This window comes from Phyllobates terribilis, unplaced genomic scaffold (assembly GCF_046119375.1).
Source record: "Phyllobates terribilis strain yellow unplaced genomic scaffold, ASM4611937v1 Scaffold_8__6_contigs__length_399053987, whole genome shotgun sequence".
NCBI classification, from domain to species: domain Eukaryota; kingdom Metazoa; phylum Chordata; class Amphibia; order Anura; family Dendrobatidae; genus Phyllobates; species Phyllobates terribilis.
Genome location: NW_027362768.1, coordinates 211,906,732 through 211,923,802, shown reverse-complemented (window position 1 = coordinate 211,923,802; position 17,071 = coordinate 211,906,732).

The following is a 17,071-nucleotide window of genomic DNA, read 5'->3' as shown; positions in this document are numbered from 1 at the left end:
GCACTGTGCTTAGGGTGCGCACTCCCTCCCTCTTAAAGAGGCCGTGCGCACCGTCCTAAAAAGTCCCTGACCAATGGCCGGAGGACTCTCTCTATTTAAAGCACCTCCTCCAATATGGAGGTGCCTGTGCAAGGTTGTTGCTTTGTGATACTAACTTTGCTTCAGCCCTCAGGTCCTCTGCAAGTCAGTCTTGTCCGCCAGTCTGATCTTCAGTCCAGTCCGCCAGCCTGACTACTTTCCAGCCCGACAGTCTGCCTTCAGTCCAGTCCACCAGTCTGTCTATGGACTCTGCCCACCTGCTTACCTGGAAGCACCTGCCTGTTACCTACCGTGCCTGCCAGCCTGCTTACCTGGAAGCACTTGCCTGGTACCTGCCGTGCCTGCTTGCCTTCCTTTACCTGTTGTGTCCACCTGCCTGCTTACCTGGAAGCACCTGCCCGTTATCTGTTGTGCCCCCCAGCTTGCCTACCCAGAGCACCTGTCTGTTTATCAGCCGAATCAGCCTGCCTGACTACCTGGACCACCCGTCAGCCTGCCTGCCGTACTCTTCTGCTGTACCGGTCAGTTCCTGCCTTCTGACCCGTGGGAGTCACCAGCTCTCCTACGAGGTCAGCCCCAGAGTGGCACCTCGTCCCTCTGCTCGGTCCCTCCCTCATTCACGGAGTCCACTGAACCGCTGTGTGACCCTGGTCAGGCCGAGTAGATACTTAGTCACGCCCCTCTTGTCCCTCCTTGCACCACAGCACAGAGGTTCCACCACCCAGATCTATAACACCTTCCTGTCCCAATTACTAGAACACCACTGTTGAAGCCAGAGCAGTGTAAAAAGATTGTTGCTTTGAAAGCAGATAATGCTTCCAGTCAGTTTGCTACCACCACCACCCTGTCTTCCACATGTTCAAGTTTCAGTAGCCGTGAGTCTGGACCACATATTCCTCATCCTATGATCCTCCTTCCTCCATCCCACACTTGGACACTCCAAAGAGCTGTTCACTTTTCCATTTATAGATTTGGGCCTCTCATCTCGCCCAGCCCGCTTCAAGCGGAGATCACATGTAGCGATGCCCAAATATTCGAATAGCCACGGTCACACGAAGGTCATGGTAGGAAAATGTCGCAAGAGGTGGATGATGATGATGAGACACAATTTTCAGAAAGTCAGGAGGAGGCTCAGTGTGCGTACGTGGAAGATGAGGTGGTGGGCGATGAAGTCACTGACCCAATCTGGCAAGGTGACATGTATAGCGAAGAAAGCAGCACAGAGGGGGAGGGAGGCATTGCACCACAACAGGCAGGAACAAACAGTGGGATGACCACACACACAAGGCGGGCAACTGTTCCCCGGAACAACAACACGAGGGAAGTTGCCAGTCCAACTGTTAGGTCTTCCAGAGTTTGGCTCTTTTTTAAAGACTGTCCAGATAACCCCAAAAAGGTCTATTGCAACCTCTGCCATGCCAGCATCAGCAGGGGCAGCAAAACTTCCAGCCTGACCACCACTAGCATGCTCAGGCACATGACAGCAAAGCCCCCGATTACTTGGGCTGAACGCCAGGGTTCAGGAACTGTGTCAGTGGGTAACATCACTGCCTGTCCTGCTGTTGTGCGAGCACGCCAATCCTCTGTCCATGGTGCATGCAAAGATGCTTCTTGCCCTGCACCTGTCATTGCACACTTGCAGCCATCACCACCAGCGTCCACGTCCTTGTCCCAGTGCAGCATTCATTTGTCCCTACCCCAGTTCTTTGAATGCAAGCACAAATATGCAGCCAACACCCCACAGGTCACAATACTAAACTGTCACATTTCTTGACTGCTTGCACTTAAAATGTTGTCTTTTAGTCTTGTAGAGACTAAATCATCCCGCAACCTCGTGGCGTCGGCCATCCCTCAGTACTATGTCCCCAGCTGCCACTATTTCACCTGCTGTGCTGTCCCCGCATAACACAATCACGTGTCTCAGAAAATTACCGGTGCAATCAACAATTACTGTTACTGGGAAGGTCCACCTAACCACGGACACATGGACAAGTGCTTGTGGCCAGAGAAGGTACATGTCGCTGACAGCACACTGGGTTGATATAGTGGAAGCCGGGACCCAGTTGGACCCTGGGATGTAACACATCCTCCCGACTCCGAGTATTGCGGGCCCTGGGTCAATCAGGGTTGTCCCCACATTCTTCAGCTCCTGCACCTCCTCCTCCTCTTCAGCCTCCATCTCTGAAATGACCACATCGGTCAGAAGCTGGAATTACTGCAGCACTGCCTCTGCCAAGCAGCAACAGGCAGTGCTAAAGATAATATGCTTAGGTGACAAACCGCACACTGCTGCAGAGTTGTTGATAGCTGTAAAAGAGCATGCAGATCTGTGCCTGTCACTGCTGAACCTACAGTCAGGCACGGTGGTGTGTGACAATGGCCGGAACCTGGTGGCGACTCTGAAGCTAGGCGAGCTCTCACACATACCATGTCTGGCCTAAGTGCTCAACCTAGTGATTCTGCAATTTCTCAAAACCTACCCAGATCTGACTGAGCTGCTTGTCAAAGTACGCCGCGTGTTTGCCTATTTTTGAATGTCATCTACAACTACTGACGCCCTCGCCGTGCTTCAGCAGCATTTGCAGCCTCCAGCTCACCGATGGGTGTGCGATCTCACCATGCGTTGGAACTCAACGTTGCAGATTTTGGGAAGGATTTGTGAGCATAACAGGGCTGTTGTTGAGTACCAGCTTCAACACGGCCGTCATTATTCAGGTCAGCCTCCACACATAAGAGCTGATGAGTGGGCATGGATGTCAGACGTCTGTGCCATCCTCCAAAACTTTGAGGATTCCACCAAGGTTGTGAGCTGCGATGATGCCATAACTAGCATCACCATTCCGCTTCTCTGTCTACTTAAATGCTCGCTGCTCACTATTAAAGAGGAAGCATTGCAGAGAGAACGATGAGATGGAGCAAGGAATCATACAGGATGATGCCACACAGCCCAGCCTCATCTCATCCCAACGTGGATTGGGTGATAATGAGAAGGAGGAAGAGGAAGAGGCACAGAAGCTGGTTTCCTGAGCTACAGACAGTATTACCTACACTACTGTCATACCGTCTGTTCAGCATGGAAGGCCTGAGGAGAGGAAGAACGAGGAGGAGGAGGATAAGGAGGAGAGCATGGACAGTCGTCCTCTTGGTCAGGACAGGAAATACTTGGCTGTTGTAAATCTGGCATACATGGCTGACTTTATATTTCTCTGGCTTTCCCGTGACCCTCGGATTGTACGCATTTTGGCTCACAGTAAGTACTGGTTGGTGACACTTTTAGACCCATGCTACAAAGAGAACTTTCTATCTCTCCTTCCCACGGTGGAGAGGTCTAGTAAAATGTTGCAGGACCAGAAGGCCCTTGTTGCGGAATTATACAAAAAAATTCCCATTTGAAAATGCTGGCGGCAGAGGAAGTTAGACACAAATACGATGCAGCACAGGCAGGGGAACACTGTCAAAGGTGTGGGACAGTTTTCTCAGACCCTCCCAGTGCACAGGCCCTGATACGCGGGGTACTCTGACAAGTAGGGAAAAGTATTGGAAGATGCTGAAGGAGTACCTAGCCGACTGTACCATTGTCTTCTGTGATTCCTCTGTGCCTTATAATTATTGGGTTTCCAACTGGACACGTGGCAAGAACTGACTCTCTACGCCTTGGAGGTCCTGGCCTGCCCTACCACTAGCGTTTTGTCAACTGAAAATGCTGATAGGCTGACTCTTATTAAAATGAACAAGGGCTGGATTGTACCAGACTTCTCAACACCACCGGATGATATCAGTGGAACATAAAGTCAAATCCAGTGGCTTTTTTTTTGGGGTGGGGGGGTCTATTCCCAAGCACCTCTTCACACCCAGACATGGGTATACGCTTCCTAATTTTTTCTATTTTCTGTTTGGAAGATGCTGAATGAGTACCTTGGAAAACATACCAGTGTCCTCTGTGATTCCTCTATGCCTTACAACTATTGGGTATCCAAGCTGGACACGTGGCATGAACTGTCTCTCTACGCCTTAGAGGTCCTGGCCTGCCCTGCCGCTAGCGTTTTGTTACAGCGGGTTTTTAGTGCCGTCGGGGGCATATAACTGATAGGTGCCTGTCAAGTGAAAATGCTGATAATGCTTATCAAAATGAACAAGGGCTGGATTGTGCCAGACTTCTCAACACCACCGGATGATAGCAGCAGAACATAAAGTCAAATCCAGTGGCTTTTTTTGGGGGAGGTCAATTACCATGCACCTCTTCACACCCAGACATGGGTGTACGCTTCCTGATTTTGTCTATTTTCTGTTGTCCTCCTCCCTCTCCTTCTCCTCCGCCACTATAACACCAGAGTGACCGTGATGTAATTCCCACATAATTTTTTAAGGGTGTTTATGATGCCCGTAGGAAATTCTTTTAGAGGCCTACCTCTACAATTATGTATGTTATACTGTATGTTCATGTATACCCCCCAGGGGTAAATGTTTTTCAGCCCATGCACTTAGTACATGGGCATTACCAGCATAGGAGAGCCACTCTAACAATGGTAACAATTTTTTTTAGTGAGGACCTCCTTTATGTCTCTTCAAAGGGGTATTGGGGTGCGTCCAATTTTGTGGCAGCGATTGCAGCCACTGCACGAGCACTACCACTATAGGAGACCCACTCCTTTATAATGAGAAATTTTTTTTTACTGAAGCCCTCCTTTATGCCTTTTCAAAAGGGTTATTGGAGTGCGTCCAAATTTTTGGCAGCCCTTGCAGTCACTGCATGGGCATTACCACTATAGGAGACCAACTCCTTAACAATTGTAACAATTTTTTAGTGAGGACCTCCTCTACGTCTCTTCAAAGGGGTATTGGGATGCGTCCAAATTTTTGGCGGCGATTGCAGTTACTGCATGGGCATTACCACTATAGGAGACCTACTCCTTTATAATGAGAAAATTTTTTTGCTGAGGCCCTCCTCTATGTCTCTTCAAAAGGGGTATTGGGGTGCGTCCAAATTTTTGGCAGCCATTGAAGTCACTGTATACGCAATAACTGTATAGGAGACCCTCTCCTTAATAAGGAGAGCACTTTTTTAACTGAGGACCTACTCTGACTCTTCAAAGGGGTATTGGGGTTTTTCCAAATTTTGGGCAGGCCTTGAAGTCACTGCATACGCAAAAACAGCATAGGAGATCTGCTCCTTAATAATGTAAACATTTTTTTAACTGATGACCTCCCCTATGTCTATTCAAAGATGTATTGGGGTTTTTACTAATTTTGGGCAGGCCTTACAGTCACTGCATACGCAATAACAGTATAGGAGATCAACTCCTTAATAATGGGATTTTTTTTTAAATGAGGCCCTCCTCTACGTCTCTTCAAATGTGTATTGGGGTTTTTCAAAATTTTGGGCAGGCCTTGCAGTCACTGCATACACAATAACAGTATAGGAGACCAATTCCTTTATAATGGGAACAACAAAGCACAGCCAGCTGATGACACTCTCACAATAATGAGGGCCAACTGCTGGCCCTTTAACAATAATAAGGGCCGCCTGATGGCTTTATAAAAATAGGCTTTGTGACTTTCAGCGTCACTCCTTCATAAATGAAACAGGATGTCTCTGATCATGTCTCACATACCACATGGGCAAGGTAGTAAAATGTTAAAATGCATTTACAGATTAATGTATTTTTCATTGTTGAAAGCAATGCAAAAGTGCAATCATGCATCAAAAACACAACGTTTGAACATAGCCCAAGGTGTGGAGGAGCATTTTTTTTTGTCATTAGGCTGGAAAGAATGTTCCTTAACATTTTTCCAGGAAAATTCATTTTGGTTTAGGTTTTGTATGTTTTAATGTGAGTCCATAAAAATGGCATAATACTCTGACAACATTGTTCACAGCAGTGACATGGGAGTCAGAGATGCTTACAGGTGTCTTCTCCATGCTGTTCCCATGTAAATTCAGCACTGTTCCCATCAATTTGGGCAATTTTTAGGCCCCCTGCAGACCTCCGAGTGGGGACCACCGGAAAAATGCTTGAGTTTCCCAATGACTTACATTGGGCTCGTTGCTCGGGTCAAGCACCCGAGCATTACGATTTGCTCGACCCGAGCATCGAGCATCCAAGCATTTTAGTGTTTGCCCATCACTAGTAAACAGCCCTCGTAATGTGAATGACTTACCAATGTATTGTAAATGTAGAAGGAGAGAACAACAAAATAGACAGAAGTAACTAGAGCAATGAGCGCCGAGCATTTTAGTTCTCGCTCACCATTAATAGGGATCAGTAGGGATTTGATAGTCCCACCAATATATACAGTACAGACCAAAAGTTTGGACACACCTTCTCATTTAAAGAAATTTCTGTATTTTCATGACTTTGAAAATTGTACATTCACACTGAAGGCATCAAAACTTTGAATTAACACATGTGGAATTATTTCCTTAACAAAAAAAGTGTGAAACAACTGAAAATATGTCTTATATTCTAGGTTCTTCAAAGTAGCCACCTTTTGCTTTGATGACTGCTTTGCACACTCTTGGCATTCTCTTGATGAGCGTCAAGAGGTAGTCACTGGAAATGGTCTTCCAACAATCTTGAAGGAGTTCCCAGAGATGTTTAGCACTTGTTTGCCCTTTTGCCTTCACTCTGCGGTCCAGCTCACCAGAAACCATCTCGATTGGGTTCAGGTCTGGTGACTGTGGAGGCTAGGTCATCTGGCGTAGCACCCCATAACTCTCCTTCTTGGTCAAATAGCCCTTACACAGCCTGGAGGTGTTTTTGGGGTCATTGTCCATTTGAAAAATAAATGATGGTCCAACTAAACGCAAACCGGATGGAATAGCATGCCGCTGCAAGATGCTGTGGTAGCCATGCTGGTTCAGTATGCCTTGAATTTTGAATAAATCCCCAACAGTGTCACCAGCAAAGCACCCCCACACCATCACACCTCCTCCTCCATGCTTCACGGTGGGAACCAAGCATGTTCACCTTTTCTGCATCGCACAAAGACACGGTGGTTGGAACCAAAGATCTCAAATTTGGACTCATCAGACAAAAGCACAGATTTCCACTGGTCTAATGTCCATTCCTGGTGTTCTTTAGCCCAAACAAGTCTCTTCTGCTTGTTGCCTGTCCTTAGCAGTGGTTTCCTAGCAGCTATTTTACCATGAAGGCCTGCTGCACAAAAGTCTCCTCTTAACAGTTGTTGTAGAGATGTGCTTGCTGCTGTGTGGCATTGACCTGGTCTCTAGTCTGAGCTGCTGTTAACCTGCGATTTCTTAGGCTGCTGACTCGGATAAACTTATCCTCAGAAGCAGAGGTGACTCTTGGTCTTCCTTTCCTGGGGCGGTCCTCATGTGAGCCAGTTTCTTTGTAGCGCTTGATGGATTTTGCAACTGCACTTGGGGACACTTTCAACATTTTCCCAATTTTTCGCACTGACTGACCTTCATTTCTTAAAGTAATGATGGCCACTCGTTTTCTTTACATAGAATTTGTATTATGGCAAGAAAAAAGCAGCTAAAAACAGAAACCGACTCCTTGAGGGTGGTATGAGGGCCCGACATCCACAGATGGGGTTGTGCACACAACCCAACACCGTGCAGGATGCTTGGTATTTGCCACAGAACACCAGGATTGGCAAAGTCGCCACTGGCGCCCTTGCTCTTCACAGATGAAAGCAGGTTCACACTGAGCACATGTGACAGACGTGACAGAGTCTGGAGATGCCGTGGAGAGCGATCTGTTGTCTGCAACATCCTTCAGCATGACCGGTTTGGCAGTGGGTCAGTAATGGTGTTGGGTGGCATTTCTTTGGAGGGCCGCACAGCCCTCCATGTGCTCGCCAGAGGTAACCTGACTGCCATTAGGTACAGAGATGAGATCCTCAGACCCCTTGTGAGACCATATGCTGGTGCGGTTGGCTCTGGGTTCCTCCTAATGCAGGACAATGCCAGAGCTCATGTGGCTGGAGTGTGTGAGCAATTCCTGCAAGATGAAGGCATTGAAGCTATGGACTGGCCCGCCATTTCCCCAGACCTGAATCCGATTGAGCACATCTGGGACATCATGTCTCGCTCCATCCACCAACGTCACGTTGCACCACAGACTGTCCAGGAGTTGGCAGATGCTTTAGTCCACGTCTGGGAGGAGATCCCAAAGGAGACCATCCGCAATCTCATCAAAAGCATGCCCAGGCATTGTATGGAGGTCATACAGGCACGTGGAGTCAAACACACAATACTGAGCCTCCTTTTGACTTGTTTTAAAGGATATTACATTATGGTTGGATCAGCCTGTAGTGTGTTTTTCCACTTTAATTTTGGGGTTGACTCCAAATCCAGGCATCCATTGGTTAATAAATTTGATTTCCATTGATGATTTGTGTGTGATTTTGTTGTCAGTACATTCATCTTTGTACAGAACAAAGTATTCAATGAGAATATTTCATTCATTCAGGATGTGTTATTTGACTGTTCCCTTTATTTTTTTGAGCAGTGTAATATATATATATTGTAAGGTGGAGGTGTTCACACCGTGCAGTAACTGAGGCAGTGATCCAAGTAAGTCCTACATAAACAGCTTTATTCAGCAACTCACAGGTAAACAGAAAAGTTCTCCGGTTCGCAGCCGGGTTAACACGAGTCCTTAAACAACGGTTGCCGTGGGCAGCGGCCACACCGGGCCGCTCAGAGCCTGACAGGTGCAGAGCCTTCCCAGGCGTTGGTTCAGCCACACTCAATCCTGCTGAGCTTTCCTGCTAAGCTTCTAGCAGGTTCCAATACAGATCAACAGTAATCCTTAGTGCAGGGTTTTTAAGCTACTGGAAAACCCGGGTTGGAGGGAGGAGGACGCCCCACTGCCTTCCTGTAGCCTCCCCCAAGAAATGAAGGCCTTGCCGGGTTTTACTTAATCTGCCTTAGCCAGATAGCCTGACCAGGTCAATGCTCACCTTCAGTCCTGCATTGCAGCCGCAGGTGAGTTTGTGACTGCAATGCACTCCAATGGATTTAATAGGTCTCTATATGATCCCGGTCACTGCCTCACATATCCCTTCCCTCTATTCAAACTTGTGGGGTTGAACATTTGACACCATACAGGGTGCCCAGGACAAGGCATCCGCCTTTGCCTGCGACTTCCCAGGGCGATGTTCTACAGAGAAACTGAAATTTTGCACTGACAGGAACCACATGATGACTCGCGCATTCCTCTCCTTGGTATTTCTCATCCATACCAAGGGTGAGTGGTCCGTCACCAAGCGGAACTGACGCCCGAGTAAATAATAACGTAGCGATTTCAAGGCCCACTTAATAGCCGAACACTCTTTCTCTACCACGCTATAGTTTTTCTCTGCCAGGACAAGTTTTCTACTTGTAGGTGACCGGGTGCTCTTCACCATTCACTTTTTGTGACAATACCACCCCTAGACCTACCTTCGAGGCATCTGTCTGTACAATGAAGGTTTCCTTGAAGTTGGGGCTGATGAGGACCGGCTGTTCAAACAGGGCCAACTTCATTGACTGAAAGGCTTCTTGTGCCTGAGTGTTCTACCGATTTTTTTCCTTTCAAGAGATCGGTCACGGCCGCCGTTCTCCCAGCAAAATTAGGTATAAAGCAGTGGTAATACCCAAGGATGCCAAGGAATGCCCTCACCTGCTTTGTACTTGACAGTTTAGGCCAATTTTTTATGGCCTCAACATTATTGATTTGGGGCTTGATAACTTCTCGGCCAATCACATACACCAAATATCGGGATTCCTCTAGCCCTATCGCACATTTTTTGGGGTTTGATGTTAACTCCATGGCTCTGAGAGAATCCAGCACTGCTTGTACCTGGGATAGATGCGTATGCCAGTTGGTGCTAAAGATGATAATATCATCTAGATATGCGGACGCGTACTGCTGATGAGGCTTGAGCACTATGTCCATCAACCTCTGGAATGTAGCCGGGGCCCCATGTAACCCAAAAGGTAAGACCACATAGTGATATAGACCCTCCGGAGCTATGAAGGCGGTCTTTTTCTTCGCCGATTTGGTGAGAGGTACATGCCAGTAACCCTTGGTGAGATCGATTGTGGTAAAGTACTGGGCCTGCCCCAGTCTCTCAATCAGCTCATCCACCCTGGGCATTGGATAAAGGTCAAACTTCGACACATCATTTAGTTTTCGTAAGTCGTTACAGAAGCGTAACTATCCATCTGGTTTCGGAATCAGTACGATGGGGCTAGCCCACTCAATCCATGATTCCTCGATGACGCCTAACTGGAGCATTTGTTTTACCTCAGCCGTGATGGCTTGCCTCCGGGCTTCGGGTACCCGGTATGGTCTCATTCGCACCCTTACCCCGTGTTCGGTGACAATGTCATGTTGGAGAACTGTAGTCCTACCCGGTAGGTCTGAGAACACATAGGTATTCTGCTGCACCAGTGAGCGAACCTCCCGTCGCTGCTATTTAGTGAGAGCATCACTTATCCTGACTAGTAATGAGCGAGCACGCTCGCTACTGCTCGGTGCTCGCCTGAGCATCTCACTGCTCGAGATGCTCGGCGCTCACTGAGTATTTTCGGGTTGCTCGGGCGGGAACTCGGGTCCCCTCCCTGCATGTTTGTCGTTCTTTAGAGAGCCAATGAACATGCAGGGATTGCCTGCCATGCACTGTAATGCAGTAGCCATGCTGGTTGTGGGCATTACAGTAATTGGCTGCCCGCTCAGTGTCATTAGGTCTATATCAGACCTGGCGCCGCCATGCTCATCACAGTCACTCCGGATCAAACAGTGTAGAGAGAGCTGTTGCTGCGTTAGGGAGAGATTTGATTGTGTATTAGGTAGTGTAGGGAGAAAAACCGTACATTACACATATCCATCTTAACAAACAGTCCTTCTGGGGACTAATCCATCTGCAGAGATATCAGGCAGACAGGGTGTATAGGCAGACATTGTGTATAGCAGACAGCAGTGCATATAGCACAAGAGGCTCCATTTCAATTCTGCCTCTGCTGCTGTTAGATATTTCTATACAAAGGCCCAGATCTCAGGGGCCAGGAATACTTTTCTTTGGATCTTAATCCTTATTATTTGCTTAAAAAGCAAATTTAATTTAGTGTGTCAGTGAAGCAATTCACCGCAGTTTGCTGTTCAAACTACTTACCTACTGGCCAGGTATATAAAACTCTGTTTTCTCTGTCAAATGGATCACATATGCGCTGTCAGAAAATACTGCCATTTCTGGCCTCCATTAAAAATCTCTTTCAGTGTGTCAGTGAAGCAATTCACAGCAGTTTGCTGTTCAAACTACTTACATACAGGCCAGGTATTTAAAACTCGGTTTTCTCCATCACACGATCACATATAAGTTCGTTCCAAACTCAGTCATTTGTAGTGAGTGTGGAAGTTACTGACCTCCATTTAAAATGGGCAAGGCACATGGCAAGGGACGGGGAACTGGACCTGATGGTAATGGTGCATGCAGACGCCGAGGACAAGGACGTGGGCAAGCCGAAATTGTGCCACAACAAACACCCACATCTTCTCGCCTGACCTTCCTGTCCCAATTTCTAGGGGACTGCAGCACACCACTATTGAACCCAGAGCAGTGTCAAAAGGTTGTTGGTTGGATAGCGGATAATGCTTCCAGTCCCTTAGCCACCACCACCACCACCCTGTCTTCCACATGCTCAAGTCTCAGCAGCCGTGAGTCTGGACCGCATATTCCTCACCCTGATACTCCTTCCTCCCACCATGCCGAGTACCCGGAGACAACTGATCCCACACTCGGACACTCTGAAGAGCTGTTCACTTTTCCATTTATAGATTCAGGCCTCTCGCCCGGTCCACTTGAAGCGGGGCAAGAGGAGATCGCGTGTAGCGATGCCCAAATATTTGAGCAGCCATGGTCACACGAAGGTGGCAGTGGGAAAGTGTCACAAGAGGTGGACGATGATGAGACACTATTGCCAGAGAATCAGGAAGAGGACCAGGTTGCGGAAGTGGAAGATGAGCTGGTGGATGATATAGTAACTGACCCAACCTGGCAGGAGTACATGCAGAGTGAGGACAGCAGCATACAAGGGGAGGGAGGCAGAGCACCCCAACAGGCAGGAAGAAGCAGTGTGGTGGCCGCAGACAGAAGGCAGGCAACCATTCCCCGTAACACCAACACGAAGGAAGTTGCCAGTACAACTGTTAGGTCTTCCCGAGACTGGTTGTTTTTTAAAGACTCTGCCGATAACCTCAAACAGGCCATTTGCACCACCTGCCAGGCCAGCATCAGCAGGGGTGGCAAAACGACCAGCCTGACCACCACCAGCATGATCATGCACATGGCAGCAAAGCACCCAACTTTGTGGGCCGAACCTCAGGGTCCAGGAACAGTGTCTGTAGGTGGCACCATTGCTTATTCCGCTCTTGTGCATGCAAGTCCATGGTGCATGTAAAGATGCCTCATGCCCTGCACCTGTCGTTGCGTACTCTCAAGTAGCAGCATCAGGAAGCACGTCCATGTCCTTGTCCCAGTGCAGCGTTCAGTTGTCCATACCCAAGTCCTTAGAACGCAAGCGCAAATATGCAGCCAATGCCCCACAGGCCACACTATTAAATTATCACATTTCACGACTGCTTGTGCTCAAAATGTTGCCTTTTACGCTCATGGAGACTGAAGCATTACGCAACCTGATGGCGGTGGCTGTCCCTCAGTACTCGGACCCCAGCCACCACTATTTCTCCCGGTGTGCCGTCCCCGCATTACACAAGCAGGTGTCCGAAAACAATAGTCGTGCCCTCAACAACGCAGTTACCGGGAAAGTCCACCTAACCACGGACACGTGGACAAGTGCTTGTGGGCAGGGATGGCACATCTCGCTGACGGCACACTGGGTAACATAGTGGAAGCCGGGACCCAGTCGGACCTTGGGATGGAACACGTCCTCCCAACTCCAAGGATTACGGGCCCTAGGTCAATCAGGGTTGCCCCCATGGTCTACAGCTCCTGCACCTAATCCTCCTCAGCCTACTCCTCCTCTTCAGCCTCCATCTCCAAAATGACCACATTAGTCACAAGTTGGAAGCACTGCAGCACTGCCTCGGCCATGTGGCAACAGGCTGTGCTGAAGCTAATATGCTTAGATGAAAAACCGCACAATGCTGAAGAGTTGTGGACAGCTCTGAAAGAGCAGGCAGATCTGTGGCTCACACCACTGAACCTACAGCCAGGCATGGTCATGTGTTTCAATGGACGGAACCTGGTGGTGGCTCTGAGGCGAGGCGAGGTCACACACGTACCATGCCTGGCCCATGTGCTTAACCTCGTGGTTTAGCGGTTTCTCAAATCCTACCCGGAGCTGCCGGATCTGCTTGTTAAAGTACGCCGCCTGTGTGCCCATTTTAGAAAGTCAGCTACAGCTTCTGCCGCCCTTGCCGTGTTTCAGCAGCTTTTGCAGCTTCCTGCTCACAGACTGGTGTGTGATGTCCCCACGCGTTGGAACGCTACACTGCAGCTGTTGGGAAGGATTTGTGAGCAGAAGAGGGCAGTTGTTGAGTACCAGCAACAACAAGGCCATTGGTGTTCAGTTCAGACTCCACACATAAGACCTCAGGAGTGGACATGAATGTCAGACATCTGTATCATCCACCAAAACTTTGGTGAGCGGCAATGACTCCATAATTAGCATCACCATCCCGCTTCTCTGTCTTCTGAAACGCTCTCTGCTCACAATCAAAGAGGATGCATTGTGGATGAGATGGAGCAAGGAACCATATAGGGTGATTACACACAGCCAAGCCTCATCTCATCCCAACGTGGATTGGGTGACAATGAGGAAGAGGAGGAGGAGGAGTAAGGACAGGAGCTAGTTTCATGCACTATAGACGGTTCTACCTGCACAACTGTCATACCGTCTGTTCAGAGTGGATGGCTAGGGGACATTGAGGAGGAGGAGTAGAAGAGCATGGTCAGTCATCCTCTTGGTGAGGACACAGAAGTCTTGCCTGTTAGCAGTCTGGCACGCATGGCTGTTTTTATGTTACGCTGCCTATCCCATGACCCTCGTGTTCTCAAAATTTTGGGTGACAGTCATTACTGGTTGGTGACACTTCTAGACTCACGCTACAAGGAGAACTTTATATCTCTTATTCCTGAGGCGGACAGGTCTACAAAAATGGGGCTGTACCTGAAGGCCCTTGTTGCGGAACAATTAAAGAAATTCCCATCTGAAAATGCTGGTGGCAGAAGGCACACTTTGTTGGACAACCAAGGAGTACACAACTTCAATCCAGCAGAGGCAGGGGAAGACTGTCAAAGTTCTGGGAGAGTTTTCTCAGACCCTCCCATCGCACAGGCCCTGAGGCGCGGGGTACTCTCACAAGGAGTGCAAAGTTTGGGAAGTTACTGAGGGAGTACCTTGCTGACCGTACCAACGTCCTCCGTGATTCCGCTGTGCCTTATAATTATTGGGTATCCAAGCTGGATACGTGGAATGAACTGGCTCTCTATGCCTTTGAGGTCCTGGCCTGCCCTGCTGCCAGCGTTTTATCAGAGCGTGTTTTTAGTGACGCTGGTGGAATTATAACTGATAAACGCATCCGCCTGTCAACTGAAAATGCTGACAGGCTGACTCTTATAAAAATGAACAAGGGCTGGATTGGGCCAGACTTCTCAACACCACCAAATCATAGCAGAGTAACATACACTCAAATCCAGTGTCTTTTCTTGGGATATGTATACCCATGCACCTTTTCACACCCACACATGGGTATACGCTTCTTGATTTTGGCTATTTGCTCTTGTCCTCCTCCTTCTCCTCATCCTTCACCACCATATCACCAGGGTGACCCTGGTCCGTGATGCAACACCCACATAATTTTTTTAAAGGGTGTTTATGATTAGTGTTGAGCCACCCCCGTAGTGTTCGAGTTCGGTTCGGTTCGTCGAACACCCGTATGTTCGCCGAACTGTTCGTCGCACTGTTTGTCGAACATCTTCGAAAACCGTTAAAACCAATGGCAGGCAAACAAAAACACATAGAAACATAGAAACACATAGAAAACACATAGAAAACACTTCAAAGGTGTCCAAAAGCTGACAAACTGCTCAGAAGACACAACTAACACATGGAAAAGTGACAAGTACATATAGTCATGCGAAAAGAAAAGAGGTGGAGGAGTAAAAGGAGGTGGAGACGCAGATATAGGCATGTCATGCCCTTCTAAAACCAAAAAAGTGCGAAGCCGACACGGTCAGTCCGTTCCTGCCCGTGCGACCTCCATGTCGCCGGGTTTGTGCCAGACCTTGACGGCCAGCCCCCCTCTCCCAATACTGATGCCTGTCCGCTGGTTGGTCAAGCGAGCCCCCCTGCGGTGGAGGCAGGTCTAATCTTTTTAATTTAAATTGTCTCTCTAATTTGAATGAGTACACTTTAAATCCTTGTACAAGGATCTATTGGAGGGCAAGTCTCATGCCAGCAGCCGCGTAGCAGGAAGAGGCGGAGCCTGCCGTGTGCTGCTGTGTTTGGGGTGTGGAGAGAGCTCCTGGAAAGGGAGGTTTTGCTTTTCCATCTGGGACTTTTTGTCTGCCCCCTTCCCAGAAAAGCAGGCTTGTCCTGGGATTGGCCTCTGGGCCCCCGGCTCCTGCCCCCCGGTCCAAGCTGGTGGGGGGCGGGAGGAATACCATCCCGGCCGGGATGACCAGGTCCGGAAAAGGCAGGGAGTCCAGCATGAAGACCAGAGGGACCCCCGAGGCCACGGCCGTGGCGGCTCCTCCCCCCGGAGGTAGGCCAAGTATGAGCAGGGGTGCTGCAGCAGTGCCCCTTGAATGGGGCACCAAGGTGGCGAAGGAGTCCACGGTCAGCTATGACTCCCGCATAGTATGCGAGTATGAGGACGCCTCTAGGAAGCTAAAATCTCTCTGGTGGGAGTTGAGGGTAGTTCAGGAGAGGTCCAACAGGGCCTCTAGCAGCAAGAAGCCTGAGCTATCCGCCGTGGTCAGGAAGATCAAGAAAACCATTGAGGAGGTGGAGAATCGGCGGTGTACCATCCTGGCCGGCAGCGGGCCATTCCGAGAAAAACTCATGAATGATGACCGGTTCAGAGCCATGGCCGGTGGATCTCTGGAGGGGTCGCGGAGCTCCAGCCAGATGGTGGCGGTAGAGGATGAGGAGGAGGAGGAAGAGGACTGTGAGGAGGAAGTCGCGCCCTACCCGCCATCTGGTGGCCTGGTAAGTGATCTCCAGGCGTCGCATAGCGGGGTAGCCCCCGAGCAGATGGCTCTCCCGTCTGATTCTAGCCCTTCAGAGGGCAGCGGGAGCGAGGGGGAGGATGATGAGGGTGGTAGTAGCAGCAATGAGGGGGGCTGCCTCGTCATGAAGCAGATCCGGCAGATCGAGTCCCCGGTACGTTTTAATCAGCTGATATTCGGGGATGAGATCTGCGAGGACAAGGCAACCGGGAGGGGGATGAAGAGGAAAGCAAAGAAGGTAAGGAAAAAAAAAATAACATCTGTTGCACATAAATTTGTGTTTGTCCCCCTCTCTGGGGCCCCCTGGTCCCGTTGTGCGGCACCAGCTACCCACTCCGGCTCGGGCCCTTTTGTGGGTCCGCAGCGAGGGAGCGGGGAGACTATAGGCCATGGCACGCAGAGCGCCGCCTATGTTTGCAGTAATGAAGGTGGTGTGTCGGATGAGTTTGACATGGAGCATGGCACAGAGGGCGGCCAGGCGGCAGGCAAAAACCATGGTGGTGCTCAGGCTGGATCCCCTGTGAGAGAGGGGGCTGGCCTGGCACCTGGTGTACCTGCTGGTGTGCGGGGGGCGGCGAGCGTAACTGCCGCTGCCATCTGAACTGCTGGCGGCACACGGGCAGCCGGGGCAGCATCTCCGGTGGCGTGTGCTGGGAAAGTGTCTGGGTCCCTCACTCACGGATCCGTTAAAAAATCTGGATCGCTTTTGGGGACCCAGGCACCTGGTACGGCATCTGGCAGGGCAAAAAGTGCTGGGCCGGTGACTCCGGCAGAGCCGGTTCGTAAAAGGAAGGTGGTGGGGCCTGCTCCCCTGGCGGGGTCCGTG